Source organism: Pinus tabuliformis, chromosome 4_1, assembly GCF_031772625.1.
Source record: "Pinus tabuliformis cultivar Carrire ecotype Pingquan chromosome 4_1, CPIR1, whole genome shotgun sequence".
NCBI lineage: Eukaryota > Viridiplantae > Streptophyta > Pinopsida > Pinales > Pinaceae > Pinus > Pinus tabuliformis.
The window spans coordinates 807436743-807444847 of NC_142303.1; the positions used below are offsets into that span (position 1 = coordinate 807436743).

The 8105-nt window shown below is 34.7% G+C and overlaps 1 pseudogene; it reads left to right on the forward strand.

The window, feature by feature from the left end:
• The first annotated feature begins 2222 nt into the window (after nucleotides 1-2222).
• LOC149178685 (peptide methionine sulfoxide reductase A3-like) lies at nucleotides 2223-4144 on the forward strand (annotated as a pseudogene).
• The last annotated feature ends 3961 nt before the right edge of the window (nucleotides 4145-8105 follow it).

Sequence of the window (8105 nt, forward strand, 5' to 3'; positions counted from 1 at the left end):
TAAATACCTTTTTTCTCCTTTATAGGGGGATTATGACATTTGAGGTGAGGGAGGAGGCCTAACCCCTTTTGATTTGTTTGCATATTATTTGACGTCTTTTCACATATTCTAATAACATTGTTTATCATAGATCTCACATAATTAATCATGGCCTCTTGTGCTCCTAGGAGTTCAATCATTTTTCATTCTACTACCTTAATTTGAACACTGAACATAATTGGCGATACCCTTCAAATACTTGACCATTAAACAAAATTGGCAATATAAAAATTTAAAATACGTTTAAGTTGAAAACATAATCTAGAATGATTTTTAATTAATTGAATAATTTTGTTTTTTAATATAAAAAGGTGGATTAACTATTGAAAATCCAAATATATTTAAAAACGTGAAATTAACTTCCTTATAAATCACCACTAATATTTTTTGGTTTGCTAAGAGTCTTGAGATAACTGCACACTTAACCTTTGGATTGATTAATCGAGACTCAGGGGCATCTAAGCTATTAAAATCACTAAGGGATCGCATTCGAGTTGGGCCACACTAACCCTTAACATGACTAGATTTTTGCCTACAGAGTTTTGAATTGGTGACCTTAACACCATTGAGTGCCTTAACAATACACCATGTCATTGTCTATTCTATGCCCCATGAGCATAAATTACCACTAATTATTTTAGATAATTTACTTCTATTTACATGATTTATAAAAAATTATTGGTTCAATACCATAATCTCCCCTCCCTACTTTAATCAATGGTATATGAAAATTCTTAATTTAAATTAAAAGTAATGGTCCACTTTTACCACTTTTTGTTGACCCACCCTCCAACCCATTTTATGTGGGGAAAAAAATAAGACTCAAGCAACTTTTATGGCTTACATGACGAACCCAAAAAAACCAAAACCAACCTAAAACAAAGAATTTAATTAAAGTTTAAGTGGATGGGCGAAAAGGTTAACAAAATTTGAGTGCGAATATAATAGAGATTTAAACCTCTATAAGGGGTTTATAAAAGCCCTCTTCTTAGATGTTCAGCCTTGATAATGCACTTCATGAGCGTCGACAATGAGCAGATAGGCTAGGCGGAGGTGTTTTTCAACATTTGCAAGGAGAATCACTTGGATGCTCTAGCCTTGAATCATGTTCATTTCCAGCACTCACGCGTGCATATCAAAATCCAGGCTATGGATGTGATTCTCATGAGGAGCCACAATTAACTGTGCCCATACAAAGTGCCATCATAATGGAGAAAAAGATAGTGGGGAATTTAGGGATTCTTCATAGTTTGTATGGGATAGTGATCAAGATATAGGTTGTTATGTACTTGCTAACAGAGATGGATGTATCGAAAGACAAATAAATTCCAATTGTTGTGAATGTGGGATCACAAATTCTGTAGGAGAATGAACGAAATTATTACAAAATCACAATCTTGCTCGAAATTATATTGTTAAATTCTAGCTGAGTTGAGAGGCTCATTCTACAGCCCAATATGATGTGTAAGGATGTTCGTTTGTCATCAAAGTTGAAATTTTGTTCATATATTCCAAAATAAGAAAATCTAAAAATTAAAATTAAAATTAAATAACTATACAAAACATTGAAATAATGTGTGCTCATAAAAAAATGCACTTAAAAAGAAATTGGATCCCTCTCGGCTCATATTAGATCCGTATTTAAGATGGATCTATACTGGTAAAAAAAACTTATTCCATAAAAAAAAACCATTTCATCCATTAATTATACTAAACCTTTTAAAAATCTCTTTCCAAATCAACATCAATACCTTAGAAAATAATACCCATAGACCATATAATTGATAAAAAAAATCTATTTCAAACATCACCATCAACATTTTGAAAGTAATACCCACCGAATAAGTACTTAGACTCATCTATTAGTGGGAAATTATAATGTTTGATGAACACGTATTCCTATTATTGTTAATTAGTTGGTAAATACTTAGTATTATATGATTAACTGGTAGGGAGGTGGTAATGTTTGATGACCAGGTCTTCCCTCTTCTGGTTAATTAGTTTGGTAGATAGATAATGTTTGATGACCTGATACTCCCTGCCTGATTAGCATATTCCCTATATAATGGTTGATTGATTAGATGGGGAATGACAGTTCTTGATCGTCCGAGATTTCTACCAAAAATCCTTCATTGCGATTTCCAGTGCCATCGAAAACAGTTCTTGAGAAATAGTTTATCGAGGATGGAAGCCCTTGGCCCCGATTCTAATTTGCCTGCTCCTGGAAACCAATTTGCACAGTTCGCGACTGGGTGCTTTTGGGGGGTGGAGCTTGCCTTCCAGAGAATCCATGGCATCACCAATACTGAGGTGGGATATTCTCAGGGAACTCTTCCCAACCCCACTTATCTAGATGTTTGTACAAGTAAGACCAACCACGCTGAGATCGTGAGGGTTCAGTAGAACCCCAATCAATGTGCCTACAAATCCCTTTTGGACCTTTTCTGGTCTCGTCATGATTCCACCTCTCTCAATCGCCAAGTACCACCATTATCGTTCTTTTTTTTCTCTACGAATCTCTATATTTTTTAGGGTTTGCTCATTTTAATTTTGGAATTTTTCAGGGTTTATAGTCCATGTGTTTGTTTTTTAGAATCTGAGAATTGGATAAGATTGGGAAATGCTTGTCGCTATGTGAATTTTCTATAGATTAATATCCCATTACTATAATTCTTTGGGCGAGAATTTGGAACACTGGTATAGAGTCTACTTAGGTTCTCTTAGATCAAGGCATGCCATACGGTCTGGCTCCTCATGTTAAAATGGTATTTTTTGGTTGGCTTCATGAGAATTGAACCACCGATTACGTTAGATTTCATTTTGAATGTTGGTATTGCATCTTCTTAGGGTCTTGTCAAGTTATGAGACAAGTTTTGGCAACCCAGGTTCCCAAACAACATGTGAACATGGGTTCGTGTGCTGTCTTCCTCCTAGTTGACCCTTGATCACTTGAAATTTTCATCCGAATTGGTTGCACAGGGAGAATCAATGTGTTGTACATCCTAGAGTGAGGGAGACTTCATGTTAAATTAAATGAAATGAAAAAAAAACAGTTGATCTCTTTTTTCTTTTAATTATCATAATGATAACAAATTTTTTCCTTTAATTATTAGAATGTTATTAAAATGGATAACAATGGATGCAAATATTTTAAGGGGTAAATTTCAATCTTAAATTAATTTTGTATTTACTAAAATTATTTGTCTAAGTCTTATAAGATAAAAGTGTAAACTCCAAGTATTAGAAGGTATATAAAATCTTTAAGATTTCTAATTTTTTAAAGGAATATATGGTCAAACATGTTATGATTGGTATTTTAAAAATTAATAAGATTCATCAATTTTTTTACATTTTAAAATAAGTATGGATCCTAAATTTTTCTCTAATAAACATAGATGAATATTAATCGTAGATCAAATAAGGGTTGATAAGTATGTACCTCATATTTTTTTGAACCTTAACAATGTTTAATAGATACTATCTATGCTAATAGGCTTGCTAGCTTGAAGCATTGGCTTCCCTGAAAACTGAAATTCAAAGCCTTTCACACATTGATATGGTTCCTTAACCAGAAAACCAAATCGAGGTATTTGGCAATGTATCTACCATATACTTTTCATTTCAATGGCTTGTTAACATACTTTCTATAGGGGTGCAGAGTGGGGTATAGAAAATATAATTGGATCCTACTATAGGGGTGCAGAGTGGGGTAAGAAAATATAATTAGATCCTTTTGTGGTTTTCCTATTTCATAACCATAGAAGGCCAAAACTATAAATACACTTGTATCTGGTTGGTGTATAGAAATTGCATTAAATGCATGAATTGCCAGCACTGTGTGCATATCTTTGTAGGGCAATGATAAAGGCACTCAGTACAGATCTGGAATATATATGAGCAGGAAAGTGTTGCACGGGAATCAATGGAAAGGCACCAAAGGTCATTGCATAAAGAGATCGTGGCAGAGATCCTACCAACGAATAAGTTTTACAGAGTAGAGGAGTATCATAAACAATACCTAGAAAAGGGATCATCTGGTGCCAAAAAATCTACGGCCAAAGGATGCAATGATCCAATTCGATGTTATGGTTGAATAGTGACTCGATCAAAATTAACTGGTCTTCTTTCAAAATTAGATTATTTGTAGCTTTTGTTTAGTTCAACTAGATAGTACAATAGAGTGTTGTATAGGGGAATAGGGGAATATTATGGTGGTAAGAATTTTGCTTTATACCTCAACCATCTTGGATCGTGTCATCCTTAGATTATTTTGATTTCATGTTGGTAAAGATGATTTTGATTTCAAACTAGTAAATATCAGGGCTCAAGTATAACTATATACTTTATTTGTAATCTTGCTTTCAAAAAAAAATTAGCTTATCTAGTTATCTATGTTGTTAAATATCATTTGGATTTTAGTTGAAAGAGTTCCATGCTTAGGAAAATATTTTCTGATATATGTGGAATCATTCATTCAATCTTATAGTTTCATAATAGTTTATTTTCATCACTTAAAATTTACTGACAAAATTATTAGGAAGGATGTGCCTTGTTAGGATTTAATTACTAGCATCATAGATCCATCTTAACCATGGATCTAACATCAGGCGAGAGGGATCAAATTTCTTCAAGGGAAAACTTATTTTAGAGTGCAAAAAACAATGTTTAATTTTTTTTTGTTTAAATTGTATTTTTGAATGTTATAGAGATTACAGAACATGTGCATTGAGCCATTGAGCCATAGATATATATGAAGTTGATATCACATGTTAAAATTTTTAGCTCTCTCTCTCTCTCTCTCTCTCTCTCTCACACACACACACACACACACACACAAACACACACACACATATTAATTCTAATTACTTTACATGAACTTATATCATATGGACAACTAATTCAATGCATAACACACACACACGCACACACACATATATATAGCTGACATTGCTTTTCTATTTAGAGAATATTTTATTTTTATTTTAAGAGGGATAGATGTACTTACACGTTGTCTTGACACTGGGCTATATAATGAGTCCCTCGGCTCAACAATTACTTTATATGAAATGATATTAGGTCATATGGACAACTAATTAAATACATAACATATTTTTTTTCTTTTTTATTATAGTCGGCATCGCTTTTCTATTTACAAAATATTTTATTTTTATTTAAAGAGGGACAAACACACTTACACATCGCCTTCACATTGGGCTATAGAATGAACCTCTAGGCGCAATGATTTATACCTTAAAAAGTGACAAAAAAAGAAATACCAAACATTTAAACTTGTGGAGAAAAAAAAGAAAAAGATGAATTGTTTTTGTTCTCTACAAATTTATTGACATAATTTTACTCTCTTCCAAAAAAAAAAACCTTTATAATGTTCTTAGGAAATGCACACTATAGAATGTAATTCATACATGGTCTAAATCAAAATCTTAAACTGAAATTTTGAAGGGAAAAAACTTGTGTTCTAATTTCTCTGTGTGGAAGGGCCTCATTGAGAAGAAAATATATTTGTAGACTACATTTCCTAAATACGGATAGATCCATCTTAAATATGGATCTAATATGAGCCCAAAGGGATCCAATTTCTTTTTGAGTGCAAATTTTTTTATGAGCCCAAATTATTTATCTGTTTCGTATAGTTATTTAAATTTTTTAATTTTTAATTTTTATTTTTATTCTGGCATATATTAACAAAATTTTAACTTTGATGATGGAAAAACATCCTTAAACATCATAGTGGGTTGTAGAATCAGCCTCGTGGCTCAATCAAAGTAATACATCAAAGAACTGTAGAAATTCTCACTGTAGATCACCTAATAATGCAATGTAACTAAAGCAAAATACTTGATCTACTTCTACAAACAAACTTGCGGAAGCTTAATCGATTTTGAGAAAGATCAAATAGAACACATATAACAGAGAATGAGAAATCAATCACACACGAACACAGAAGAATACTCTAGGGAAAGCCTCAGCTAAAAACCCCGATCTCTGTATTATCACACAAGTGGAAATATGTCCGGATTACACAAAGCTTTAGCCCACAAGCTATCCAGCTCTTAGTACAATCCCTCAATGCTACTCATAGACTGAATAGACACTACATATGCCTTCCCTCAGTCCTCCAAGCCTCCTATTTCCTTGCGCAGTTACTCATGGGTTCTCTGGCTGCCACCTGTGTGAATTCCCATCTCACACAACTCACAAATCTTAGAAGTAACTGCGCAATCTCCAAGGAATGAATTCCTTTTGCATGCAACAGATATCCTCAATGGAATATTCCTGCAATTGATAGTACACTGTCCCATCATCTGATCTCAACTGGGTCTATGACTGAACTGACATGCATGAGTTATTTATGAGAGAATATTCCGTTATCTGAAGTGCAGTAGTTACATGCATGCATGCATTAACTAACTGAACTCACAATCAGTTCCACAAATTGTTGGAACTAATCTAACTGGACTTAACTCAGTTAACTGAGTTAACTAATTACAACTCATCTTGATCACTTTAATTAAGTGATAACTTCCTCAATCAAAGGGGAAACTATTGCATGTCTTCACATAGACTTCATGTTTGATTTTCTACAACTAATTAGCTCAAGATGAATTAATTAATTATTTTACAAATAACTGCTAAAATCAAATTCGAATTTTAATTCTCAATTTTAGGTCAGGGACTAACTAAAATTGGAATGTATTCTGAAATGTTATTTATAGCAATGTTATTTTTAGCAATTCTATATTTAACATTTCTTGTTGCTATTTTCAACACTCCCTCTCAACAAGAAAGGGATTATATGTCACCCCAATCCTATCTCTGTGGAACTCGAACTTGCATTTCGACAATGCCTTAATCAAAATATCAGCATCCTGTTCCTTAGTCAAAACATACAGCAACAACATGATCCTCTTCACCACACAGTCTCGAAGATGATGATACCGGATGTCGATGTGCTTGGACCTGTCATGAAATACTGGATTCTCAGAGAGTTTGATACAACTTTGATTATCGCAATAGATCACAATTGGATCCATCCTCTGACCAAACAATCCCACTAGAATCTTCTGCATCCAAATGGCCTCACATGTTTCCTAGCTAGCAACCATGTATTCAACCTCTACTGAGCTAAGTGCAACTGACTTCTGTTTTCCTACTGTACCAAGAAACTGCAACTGAACCAAGGTTGAAGATTCCTCCAGAAGTGCTCTTCAGGTCTGATGGACTCCCTGCCCAATATGCATATGTGAATCCCTGAAGCTTCACTCCCTCTGTCCGTCTGTACCACAATCCATACTAAGATGTGCCTCTGAGGTATCTTAGCACATGCTTCACCGCCTTCCAAAATAGCTTGGTAGGCTGAACCATGGCTTGACTCAACTGGTTCACCGCAAAGCACAAATCTGGTCATGTGTTCACTAGATACATCAATGAACCCACAAGTTGCCGATAAACAATAGCAGCTACTACCTCATCTGAAGTAGCATACTCCTTCCTCCAGTTACCAGCTAGAGGGGTTTGCATGGGCTTGCACTTGTCCATGTGGAATCACTTGAGTATCTCATTGGCATACTTGCCTTGAGACACAAACAATTCCCCATCCTTTTGCCAGACTTCCATGCCTAGAAAGTAGTGCATAAGAGCCATGTCTTTCATCTTGAACTCTCTTGCAAGGTCCTCCTTGAAAGACTTGATCAACTGATCATCACCTGTAAAAATTAGATCATCAACATAAAGAACAATGATCAATGGCTTATCTTCTACCATGATGTGGTAGAGGTTTGCATCTGCTTCATTCTTGGTGAAGCCCAACCCGGTGAAACAGTTGTTGATCCTGGTGTACCAAGCATGAGGTGCTTGCTTCAGCCCATACAAAGCCCTCTTGAGTCGGCACACATGTGACTCACAATCGAAGATCTCAAAACCTTCCAGCTGCTCAATGTACACCTCTTCCTCAATCTTCCCATTGAGGAACGCAGTCTTCACATCCATCTAATGGATCTTCCAACCCATCTGAGCTGATAGTGCCAACATCGATATGATAGATGAGT